The sequence below is a fragment of the Jaculus jaculus genome, chromosome 12 (assembly GCF_020740685.1).
Source record: "Jaculus jaculus isolate mJacJac1 chromosome 12, mJacJac1.mat.Y.cur, whole genome shotgun sequence".
NCBI lineage: Eukaryota > Metazoa > Chordata > Mammalia > Rodentia > Dipodidae > Jaculus > Jaculus jaculus.
Genome location: NC_059113.1, coordinates 94,569,054 through 94,582,010, shown reverse-complemented (window position 1 = coordinate 94,582,010; position 12,957 = coordinate 94,569,054). Strand labels below are relative to the sequence as shown.

Sequence of the window (12,957 nt, the reverse complement as noted above, 5' to 3'; positions counted from 1 at the left end):
TTAAGTCTACTTCAGTGATGAGCTCTTAGGAGCCTCTGGGTCTCTGCTTTCGTACATGTTCAGTGTCCTTGGGGCCTGTCTCCTTGACCCTGTCGCTCTTGCTTGTCTCCCTAAATCCTCTGTGGTTTCAGCTGTGGCTTGGCTTGGTAGTTTATCTCCTCCAATCTTGCTACCTTCTAAAAAAGAACAGATTCTCCAAAAGAGAATGAAGTCAGCATAGGTTAAATGGGATAAGCATTATTAATTTAGGGAGAATTTGATGTATGTAACCCTTCTTTCAGTCAAAGACTACTGAGAGCTTGACAGTGGAGAGCCTAATCTTTATCTACATAGGATTCTGATCTGGTTCCCAATTCCAGATATGGATTCCTTTACACTGAGTGAATCTCTTAGCTGATCAGAAAGCTATTGGTTACCCACCAAGGCTGTGTGCCACTATTGCACTGGCATGTACATCCTGTCTGGGTGTTTGCTTCTGGGTAGCTTAGCCCCCTGATTGCTCAGTTAATGTCTTCATCATTAAGAAAAGCAATGTTCAAATCAGGTTCATGGTTCTAAATATAGAGGACCAAAGACAGGCTGTTTCTTGGGCCCAAGATTTTTATCTAATGGAAGGAGAGAATGGCGGGATCTGAAGCCAAAGAGAAAGAGGCTTTAGAATGCTGGAAATGAGGAGGTGGCAGGTTTGAAAGTTTGGGGGAGAGGGGTTGGGTTTTCACACTGCAAGGGGGGGACGCCTTGTGTGGGAAGTGACTGACTGAGGTGGGGGGGGCAGGTAGCATTCCCTCCTTTCAGCCCAGGTTCACTGGGGCTTACTCAGTTACTCTAACAATAGAAAACTCCAGAATTCCAGGCCTCATCTTAGTTTATCTATTGGTAGGAGGAAGAGTGAGACAGCTCTCTTAATATCTAACCAATAAGATAAAGGATAAAATAAGATGATTCATGTAAAGCTTTGGGACATAGTTCATGCTAAATAAATGTTACTTATCAATGAGACCTGGAGTAAATTTAACATGAATGCCCGACAAAAACTTCATCCTTGGCCAGTTCAAGATGGCATTTACTTTCTGGAGACCGGCAAGTTCACTGAGCAGTGCAGTCCAATGTCGCCCTCTAGTGGCAAAACCCTTGAACAGCAGGCAGCGCTGACCAACCCACTAGAACACCAATTCAACCTCAGACGCTCTATGGGACCCAAACTCCCAGTTCCCAGTTCCATGAACTAGTAAACTAGTACTCACCATTTTGATGCCAGTGCTTCTCGGGATTTAACATCCTCACTTACCAGTTATCTGGGGATCAGGTTAAAATGCATTTTAGCGTCATTCCTCAAGTGTGGAGGGGTCCATCTGAAGTTCTCAGGTAATTCTATCTGTTGCACCATAGGACCCTCTTTTTTTTTTTTTTTTTTTTTCATTTTTGGTTTTTCAAGGTAAGGTCTCACTCTAGCCCAAGCGGACCTGGAACTCACTATGGAGTCTCAGGGTGGCCTCAAACTCACAGCAATCCTCCTACCTCTGCCTCCCGAGTGCTGGGATTAAAGGAGGGTGCCACAGGACGCTCTTTGGGTAGGAGTGTTTTAGGAAATTCTATTTGTCAGATAAACCTTTCCTAAAGGAAATGCCAGACTCCTAGGATAGGGAAATGATGCAGAATTAAGGGCTCTGATGCCTTCTTTCTTTTCTTGTAGACACACAGGAAAGCCCTGAAGAAAGTATGTGTGTGTGTGTGTGTCAAAACACACCAGAATTTTTTTTATTTTGAAAATAGAACACATCTTTATTTTCAGTGGCATAAACAAAAAATTCATTGGTAACATAAACATACCCTAAACTTTTTCAGTTTCAAAGAATAAGATCTGAATTAAAATTTGCATTTTGCCTTAAACCTTCCAAATTCTACCAGCACAACATTTGGAATTTTAATCTTGCTTTGTCCTGTGGTACTTGTGTGTATTAAATAATCAGTGATGAAATCCTAATTTTTGCTATCCAACCATTTTTTCATGACCGTGTTCTCTGATTCCATGCATTCAAGACTGTTCAATGGATTTGTAATAGACTTCCAAGATGAAGGGAAATGTCTTGCTCATTGTTTGCCTGAAATCTTGGCTCATGTTCATCTTATTAAACAAAAAATAAGCTCCAAAAACACCCACAAGTTCAGTTATTGAAACTCCTTTAAAGATCTTCTTTGCCAGTGGTTCCATGGTTCAGGCCATCTTGAAGCGGGTGCACCTTGGCAGCGCATTACACCAGAATTTTAAGAGTGGATTCTTTTTAAAAATATATTTTTTTTGAGCCAGGTGTAGTGGCAACACCTTTAATCCCAGCACTCGGGAGGCAGAGGTAGGAGGATTGCAGTGAGTTCAAGGCCACGCTGAGACTACAGAGTGAATTTCAGGTCAGCCTAGGCTAGAGTGAGACACTACCTCAACCCCCCCCCCCAAATATATATATATATTATACTATAAATTATATATTATTTATATATACATAAATTGTATATATATATATATATACACATATATATAATTTATTTATTTGTTTATTTGAGAGCAAGAAAGAGGCAGACAGAGAGAGAAAGAGAGAATGGGTACACCAGGGCCTCCAGCCACTGAAAATGAACTCCAGATGCATGTGCCACCTTGTGCATCTGGCTTATGTGGGCCCTGGAGAGTTGAACCGGGATCCTTTGGCTTTGTAGGCAAACGCCTTAACCGCTAAGCCACCTGTCCAGCCCAAGGATGGATTCTTCAAGAGAAGAAGTTCTTTCAGGAAAAGTTTACAGCAAGAGACACCAGGGGTGTGGCACTGCTTCTGTGCCTTTGACTCTGAATGTCACTCAAGATCATGTGCCACACTGTGATTGAATGTTGACCTCTTTAACTACAGGGTCTGCAGTTTAATGTGGACTAGATAATGGGAAGGCAGAGAATTCCATGGTCGGCAGTGGAAATGAGCCAGAGCCTCAGTTCTCACTGGTTGGTGGCCTCTGTCATACTCGGGGCGTTGGAACATCAACATTTGGAAGAAATCATCACCTGTGCTTTATTTCATGTTGGACAAAATAAAAATAACTGTTACATTTTTCCCAACACCAAACACAGTGGAAGTATTTTTTTAAGAGAAAGAGAGAGAGAGAAAATTGACCTGCCAGGGCCTCAGCCATTGCAATCAAACTCCAGATGCTTGCGCCACCTAGTGGGCATGTACAACCTAGCACTTGCTTCACCTTTGTGCATCTGGCTAACGTGGGATCTGGAGAGTTGAACGAGTCCTTAGGCTTCTCAGGCAAGCACCTTAACTGCTGAGCCATCTCTCCAGCGCTGAAAGTACTTTTGACAATGGTATTCCATCCACATAAATAGAATTTGCTAAAATCCTGACAGATCAGATGGCCCTTGAACTCATTGCCCTAAGAACTAACATGGATTTTTTTTTAATTTTTTTTAAATTTATTTATTTGAGAGCGACAGACACAGAGGGAAAGACAGATAGAGGGAGAGAGAGAGAATGGGCACGCCAGGGCTTCCAGCCTCTGCAAACGAACTCCAGACGCGTGCGCCCCCTTGTGCATCTGGCTAACGTGGGACCTGGGGAACCGAGCCTCGAACCGGGGTCCTTAGGCTTCACAGACAAATGCTTAACCGCTAAGCCATCTCTCCAGCCCCTAACATGGATTTTTAATGATAAGGAGAAAGGGGTGAAAGGAGGTCTAAAGTTTTTTTTAAGTGTATCTGCCTGTTTGAAAAAGATAACTGAGGTTACAATGACTTAATTTCTCAAAACTTCTGAGTATTTGTGGCACCTCCTGTAATAGGGCTGCCAAGTTAACAATAATATTTATTTTCATCTTGTTTTCAAACATTTATTTCTGATGATGAGTTTAATAAACAACCATGCAATCACACCTGGTCGATAAGTTGCTCTCATCTTGCTGAATTCACTATGCTACCAGCTTTGGTAAAAGCAGTCTACATGGCTGCCCAAAGGCATGCTGAGAATCACGCAGCAGGCACGTGGAAAGCGTATTGCATTTAAATCACAGTGCATTGTTATAGCATTCCAGGCAGAACGCATTCATATTTTTTCATATTTATTTTCAATATCTTTCCCTGTATGTGAGGAATGTCCTTCATTTTATGTTATTTTATTTTATTTTTTAGTTCATGAAAACGCCTCTGTTGGTCTCATAGAATCTTGTTTTAAAAGCATCTCACTTACACTTACATTGTCTTAGGATCTCATTAGCAGACTCCCACTCATTGATTATTCTCTCTATTGTGCCAGATTTAAAAAGAAATTATATGAATGTGCTAGAGTCACTGCAAATGTCAAAGGAGTTTAGGGGGAAAGTACAAGCAAAAGGAACACAGCCCTTTATTTCTGCATTGAGAGAAAATTGGGGAAGAATAGAAAAGGGGAAGAAGAGAGAGGGAGAATAACTTTGTAGGTTTCCTCCCTGTGTAATTTCTGTCTTTTCATTCACACACTAGCACCTAACATCAGGACCAGGAAACACTGATGTCATCGCAGACTCATGTGAAGGACATTTTCCCACCCACCACTCAATTGATAAATGATGACTGTGGACTGGGCTGGGCTTTATTGGGAAGGTAAAGATGTCGACAGCAGGCCCTTCATTTTCCTGAAAGCAGAAACAATATCCAGACATGAAAAGATAACATTATTAGCGTCTAAAAGTACTTAGCAGGCAAAGCAAAAGTTTTGGCTTATATCCAGCCCCACTTTGGTTATTTACTTAAGTCCTGTGTTTGGGGCCTGGGTCAAGAGAAAAGGGTGAGCTCTTTCTCGTGTCATGATCAGGATTCCAGGTGAGATTTTCACTTAGTCCATTAAATGAAACCAGCATCATTTGTCACTCTGGACATTGTTAAGATTCTCTAGTTTTGCCATATTCCATAGCCAGGCTTGCTGGACTCCTGGGCCAACCAAGTAACATCTTCCCACCGCCAAAAAAAATTTCAACTTCAGCCTCTTGTCTTTTCAGCCCCAGCTCATCACCGCTGCTCTTCTGTTGTCTATTTTGCTTATGAACAACACAAGATAAATACTCCGATTTGCAAAAGCAAACACAAGTCACTTCCAGTCAGGGGGTCTGGGCCAATCACAGGACGGCACTGGCATGTTGCTGCAAACAGCATAGTCAGTTCGTTTCCTACAAAGTCACATTCTCTGATGAAAGGGTACATGTGAATGCTGTCACAGATGAAAAACTAGAACATGTGGTTTCTCAGGATCAGCTGTTTATACTGCCAGCCTGACTTCATGATCCAATTAATGTCTGCACGCAGTCTGGGGGACAAACCACAGCGCTAGGCTCTGTGAGGAACCCTCGTCTGAAGGCCTCCATGTGAAGACGCTTCCTCGCTGTCCCTTAAGGAGATGATCAAAGTACACTTTCCACAGCGTTCCTGTGAATGGTTCAGAAGATTCCCAACTACAATTTCAAAAATCCCTTTGGAAAATGTTGCCTAGACTTATTCATTTTTCAATTCCACTTGTTGAACACTTGAAGCAAATGCAGTAGCAAGTCATGCTAATTGAAGGAAAGAGCTTAAATGGGCTGAGGATATATTCATAACATTGTCCTTACCCAACATGAGGAATGTAACCCCTGGCCAACCGTAGCAGTATCTGGTTGGGCAATCAATAACCAGTAATTAGTGGATTAAGTACCAGTGGCAGAGAATTTCTTTATATTTTATTTCATTTTTATTTATTTATTTATTGAGAGAGAGAATGGGTGTGACAGGGCCTGCAGCCACTGCTAACGAACTCCAGGCACATGGGCCCCCTTGTGCATCTGGCTAACTTGGGTCCTGAGGAATCGAACCTGGGTCCTTTGGCTTTGTAGGCAAACGCCTTAACCACTAATCCATCCCTCCAGCGCAAGAATTTGTTTTATACGGTTATTGCCCTGAACTGGAGAACTTGAAGTAGCAGAGCACAGGACTGGGCAGAAGAGGGGGAAAGGGAGATGCAGACGTGCAAAGCACACAGCGCTAAGCAAGCCAAGAACCACAGCAAGAGCCTTAGAATGTCTCCATCTTTCAAAGAAAAACCAGCCAACACTGGATAAGTGTCCGCTTCAAAGGTAAAAGGGGCAAGGGAGATGTCTCTGCTCCCTCTTTCAGAAAATCGGTAGATCAAGGGAGAAAGGCTGTTTTAAAATAACATTCCAGGACTGGAAAGATGGCTTAGCAGTCAAAGTGCTTGCCTATGAAGCCTACGAACCCAGGTTCAATTCCCCAGGACCCATATTTTCAGTGGCTGGAAGTCCTGGAGCACCCATTTTCTTTCTCTCTCTCTCTCTCTCTCTCTCTCTCTCTCTCTCTCTCTCTGTCATAAATAAATAAATATATAAAATTAAAAAAAATAATGTTCCATAAAAGAATTGGCACCAGCCTCCTCAGCTAACCAATGCTGGGCTAGTGGTATAGTAATGGCTAAAATGGATGTGGCTCCAGCCCTCAGAAGACATGCGTCCTAGAGGAGACACCACACAGGAATTAACAGTGGACTCTATAATCACAGATTGTAGTAAATGGCATTATGAACTGCACTGGATATAACCAACACCTAAACTTTCTTGGAGTCATCCTTGATCAAGACTGTGGGGTCTTCGTCCCTCACGCAGGAAGTGGGCCAGTAAAAAGCAGAGGTGTAGCTAACTGACTTTCAAGGCTAGGCCATAAAAGGTGATGCGATGCCCATATCACCCACAGGAATGGGTTGGGTCTTGAAGATTTCAGCTAGCATGTAAACTGTTGGACTACCTTGAGGCTATGAAATCTTGAAGATGGCAAAACTAGCCTACCTGGAAAGACCATGAAGTTTCAAGAAGAAAGAGCCATCTCTAGCCTGCCCAGCTTTTCCAACCTCAGGCTGTTTTAATCCTATTTACCTCCTGACTGAAATCGCATCAGCAGCCTGGAGCAGAAAAACCACCTGGCCACACCTTTTCCTCCATTTCTACCCCAAAGAAATAAATGTGAAACATCATCAAATGATGGCTTTTGCTTTAAACAACTGGATTTCAAAACGGCTGTTCCTACACCAGAAAAAGTGGTTAGCAGAACAGTTGGGAATGAAACGAAGGGCCAGGGACATGGCTTGGTCACTAAGGCACTCGTCCTATAAGTGTGAGGACCTGAGTCTGAATCCCCCAGGGTCTGTTTAAGTGCTAGATGGATGTAACAACCTACTTGTGATTCTAGCTAGAAGGAGACAGAGGCAAGGGATACCCAGGATTAGCTGGCTAGCTAGACTAGGCTGGCTCAATCTGCAAGCTCTGGGCTCAAGCGAAAAGCCATGATTTGGGGCTGGAGAGATGGCTTAGTGGTTAAGGTGTTTGTCTGCAAAGCCAAAGGACCCAGGACTGATTCTCCAGGACACACATAAGGTGGCACATGCATCTGGAGTTGATTTGCAGTGGCTGGAAGCCCTGGTACACCCATTCTCCCCCCCCCCCCCCATCTCTCTCTCTCCTCTCTCTCAAAAAAATTTAAAAAAGGTATTTTTTTAAAAAAGACTTGTCTCTACACCAAGGATACTCAAAACGTACCAAAGCAGAAATCCAGAAGCTGCTGAGAGGACACCGCCAAAGCAGACTTAAAACACACCCACCACAGCTCAGGGCACTTCGCAGAGGAGGGCGTGGAAAGATTGTAAGAGCCACAGAACGGGAGGGAATATCCGGAGCCCTCGCCCTCACCATCGTGACTGACGGCCGCTGTCAGAACTCATAACCCACGACTCCGTGGTGAACACCAGCAATTCCACTAAGCAGGGTCCTCAGTGGAATGGCGACAGGGACAAGGGAAATAATGGTACCAACACATGATTGTCCTTACAAAGTTTCTACTTAATTTTTTTTTTTTTTTTTGGTTTTTCGAGGTAGGGTCTCACTCTAACCCAGGCTGACCTGGAATTCACTATGGAGTCTCAGGGTGGCCTCGAACTCACAGCGATCCTCCTACCTCTGCCTCCCAAGTGCTGGGATTAAAGGCGTGCGCCACCACGCCCGGCTCTCTACTTAATTTTTAAAAACTAAGTAAAAAAAAACAAAAACAAAAACAAAAACAAACTATCTCCGTAAAACAAAAAGGAGAGGTGAGCAATTGAGGAAGATACCTGAGGTCAGTTGCTGGTCTCCATTCATGCACACCTGTGCACACATACACAAATGTGTGCCCCCATGCACACACAGGCACACCACACATACATGGGAAGAGGAAGGAAGTCAGAGAGGAAGAAAGAAAGAGAGTGGGAGGGGGGAGCAAAGAAAAGAGAGGAAAAGAAAAGAAAGCACAGGGCATGGTGACATCTGCTTTTAATCCCAGCACTCGGGAGGCCGAGGTAGGAGGATGGCTGTGAGTTCAAGGCCATCCTGAGACTACACAGTGAATTCTAGGTCAGCCTGGGCTAGAGTGAGACCCTACCTCAAAAAAAAAAAAAAAGAGGTGGGAAAGGAAAAAAGGAAGGGGAGAAGGGAAGGGGGGAGGGGAGGGGAGAGAAGGGAAAGAAGAAAGAAAGAAAGAAAGAAAGAAAGAAAGAAAGAAAGAAAGAAAGAAAGAAAGAAAGAAAGAAAGAAAGAAAGAAAGAGGGAGGGAAGAAAGGAGGAGGGGAGGGGAGGGGAAGGGAGAGCAGAGGAGAGGGGAAGGGAGGGGAGGGGAGGGGGGAAGGGGAGGAGAGAAGAGGGGAAGGGAGGGGAGGGGAGGGGAGGGGAGGGGAGGGGAGGGGAGGGGAGGGGAGGGGAGGGGAGGGGAGGGGAGGGGAGGGGAGGGGAGGGGAGGAGAGGGGAGGAGAGGAGAGGAGAGGAGAGGAGAGGAGAGGAGAGGAGAGGAGAGGAGAGGAGAGGAGAGGAGAGGAGAGGAGAGGAGAGGAGAGGAGAGGAGAGGAGAGGAGAGGAGAGGAGAGGAGAGGAGAGGAGAGGAGAGGAGAGGAAAGGAAAGGAAAGGAAAGGAAAGGAAAGGAAAGGAAAGGAAAGGAAAGGAAAGGAAAGGAAAGGAAAGGAAAGGAAAGGAAAGGAAAGGAACAGGGTGATGACAGTTCAGTTACTGGGAGCTGAGCCACTTTAAAGAGGGAGGCCACAGAAACTTGCTGCAAGAGAAGGAATTTAAGGTAGTGTGTCGCAGGCAGATGTGGAACCAAGAGCAGGAAGGAGGAAAAGACAGAAGGGCAGATCTGGAAAGGCTGAGGAGTTGGCAGTAAAGGCAAGAATGAAGTCGGAAACGTAGGCAGGAGCCGATTATGCAAGGCCTTTCTTTGGGACCGATAGGGAGTTTGGACACCGGAAAGCCCTCGGGCCACTAGTGTGTGTCAATTCACACTCATTACTCCACTTGCATTGGATCTGAAGGTCTCCTCCTGTCTGCACCTCTCTTGATGTATGGGAGCCCAAATTAGAGGCTTATGAAAGGAAATAATGAAATGAAATTGAAATTGAAATGAAATGAAGCAATAGCGAAACGAGATGGGGTGACGTTAGGAGAAAGTGCAACCTCACTCACTCCACACTATGTGTCTATACCTTTAAGACTGGACCAAAGTTTGTTTTATGTTCCATCCAAGGAGTTTCACTTCTATATCTTTTATATTTCCCCATGATCTTAGCAAGAATCACACATGGTGCACGAATGACTTGCTGGAGCAATGCAAAACAGTAAAATAGTCACAATTGTTTGAATTAATAGAAAAATGAGCACATTTAGTGAGCTGTAATCTTCTAGTCCCGTCTTACTGTATATCTTGATGAATCCTTCAAGGTGAGTGCTTTGAGCCTGAGGATCTTTAATTAATCAGCCCACATGTCTAAGGGTTGTGGGGTCTGTTTCCCCCCCTACCTTTTCTTTTTGAAAACATCATTTGCAATTCTAAAGATGCTGCCAGGACTCTCATCTGTGGGAGCAAAGGAAGAGGTGGTGGGTGGTGGAAAGGTGGAGGAGTGGGGGCCGGTGGATGAGCTGAGAAAGGGTGGACCCGGGTGGTCGACTGGTTCTTATCATAACTGTTTAAATTTCATTTACATTTTTCTCCGGGTTGCTCAGGTCCAAGGCAGTGTTATTTGATGTTGAACACCTGCCTCTCCACACAGAGCTGCAGCTAGTTCTGCCAAGAGCAGTATTGACATTTCTGCTGCATAAAATTTATAGAATTGCCCTGTGGGCCGAAATGTGGACACCGTGGGCTCTGTGTGGCTCGCGGGATGCTGGCTGAAAAGGAGCCATGCCATTCTGAATAGAGAAGGGTCCGGATCCCCTGGGGCTTTCACCCCCACGGTAAAGCAAGTTCAGAAACCATTGGTTTGTGGTCACCAACCATTTCTACTTAAAAAAAATAATAATAATAACAGGTCTAGAGCAGGGTGTGGTGGCGCATGCCTTTAATCCCAACACTCAGGAGGCAGAGGTAGGAGGATCGCCATGAGTTCAAGGCTACCTTGAGACTACAGAGTTAATTCCAGGTCAGCGTGGACCAGAGTGAGACCCTTCCTCGAAAAACCAAAAAACATACGAACAAAAAAACAGGTCTCCATTCACTCTTCGATGAGACCTGAGAGGTGACTAAAATTCAGGCTCGACTGTGTCAAGTAGATCCTCAGGGGCCACATGCAGTCCGAGCTATCTTCTCTGAAAATGCACTAACACAGCTCAGGCTGGCCATCGTGAGCTCTGGAACACAACACGGGTCGTGGGGCAAGGGCAAACACGCAGGGGCTTCCAGAAGGGTACTTCTCCACTATCATGCCCATATCAATACCGTGACATATAGAATCAAGGACAGTGCATTGAAAACCCACTGGGAGGGGAGCCTGAAACTGCACATCTACCAAGCTTCCCCACGACATGGTGACGATCCTAGGACTGTTACGGGTGCAGGCCAGCTTCGGTACCTCATTTCTGAGGGCGGCGATTCTCAGAACACAGCTTCACAGGCAGCAGTATCGACTTTTCCCAGTTACCTGTCAACAAATGCAAGTCGGGCTGGAGAGGTGGCTTAGCGGTTAAGCGCTTGCCTGTGGAGCCTAAGGACCCCGGTTCGAGGCTCGATTCCCCAGGACCCACGTTAGCCAGATGCACAAGGGGGCACAGGCGTCTGCAGTTCGTTTGCAGTGGCTGGAGGCCCTTGCCCGCCCATTCTCTCTCTCCCTCTTTCTCTCTCTGCCTCTTTCTCTCTCTGTCGCATTCAAATAAATAAGAATAAACAACAACAAAAAGTTAAATAAATAAATAAATGCAAGTCATCGGGCCCTGCCCCAGACCTGCTGATCTGGTGTTCTGGATAGGGCCATTTGTCGACAAAGATGGGCCCAAGCTACCCTCTCTGGATGGATGGAAGAATTTCAGCCACTGTCTCTCCAGTGGCTCTGGGATGGGAACGTTTGGTACATCTAACACAAATCTGGAGTTCGGAATTCCAACCTGTCTCAATTTAGTGGTGGTTTATAGCCGCTGTTTGTACTTAAAAATCCCCTCGGCCCTCATCTAAAAAAAATCTAATCCAATAATATGATCTTAAATAACTCATTATCTTTTTAAAAAATTGTCATTTTTTTAAAATATACATATATATTTATTTATTTGCAATCAGAAAGAGAGTGAATGGGCACACTAGCCACTGCAAACGAACTCCAGCGACATGTGCCACTTTGTGCGTCTAGCTTCATGTGGGCACTGGGTAATCAAACCCAGGTCATTAGACTTTGCAAGCAAGTGCCTTAACCACTGAGCAATCTCTCCAGCCCTGTTTTGACAATTTGTACACATGCATACAATGTATTCTGACTATATTCACTCCCATCATCTTCTCTTACCCTGTTCCCCCCACACACACTTATTCTCCCCAGCTGGTCCCACATCTACTTTGCTGTCTTTTTTCTTTATGATGCACTGATTTTTTTTTTTGTTTATTTTTATTTATTTATTTGAGAGTGACAGGGAGAGAAAGAGGCAGAGAGAGAGAGAGAGAGAGAGAGAGAGGGAGGAGAGTGGGTGCTCCAGGGCTTCCAGCCACTGCCAACAAACTCCAAGGGGGCATGCGCCCCCTTGTGCATCTGGCTATCGTAGGTCCTGGGGAATCGAGCCTTGAACCAGAGTCCTTAGGCTTCACAGGCAAGCGCTTAACCACTAAGCCATCTCTCCAGCCCATGATGCACTGATTTTTACTTAGGTTGGCTTACATACAATGGGGGTGAGTGATTGGATAACTTACCAGTGGCCAGGCCACCAAAGCGCGTAATCCTCCCTCCCCCAGCCCCCAGCAGCCACTAATTGGCAATAATAGCTCCTTGGGAAGGGGAGCCCCGTCCACAACGAAATGTTGATGGGCCCAACCTTGTAAAGGTCTTGTGCGGTTAACAAGGGCCTCTGTGAGGCCATGAATGCAAAGGCCAGGCCATGTCCAGAAGAGAGGAGGCTGGAAGCTTCATACTCAAGTCAAGGGGCGCTGGGGTTCTTGAAGTCTACACACATCCCTGAGCATGTCCAGTGCTCTGTAGGGAGGTTGACCGGAAGTTCAGTGCTGACCCACACTAAAAACTTGCAGACTCAGGAGTCAATTTTTTTTTGGCTCCAATGGAACAGGTCACATAGATACCCTACTGAAGTGATTGGGTCAGTAAGGCTTGTAAGAATTAGGCTGCCTTCCCAGGATAGGCTGGGAACACATCACAGACCTCAGACTTTGAGCATAATTTCCAGGACCACGTTAACTGCCTGTCACCTCTGAGAGTGCAAAAGGGCAGGTTATCCCCCAGGTCACCAGAGTAGGTGGAACCTGGAACCTGTCCAGGCCACATACCACCACCTGGGACGCCTGTGAACAGGCGTAGAGCCTTCATACCTACTCTGGTTTCAACTTTCACAACTGGGACCACTTTGCAATTTCAGCCTTAAGAGTAATCTTAGAGAGAAATACATAAACCCCT

General features: G+C 45.3%; 1 pseudogene; it reads right to left on the bottom strand.

Moving 5' to 3' along the window:
* Window positions 1–1,980: 1,980 nt before the first annotated feature.
* On the bottom strand, window positions 1,981–2,224 carry LOC101615151 (annotated as a pseudogene).
* Window positions 2,225–12,957: the final 10,733 nt, after the last annotated feature.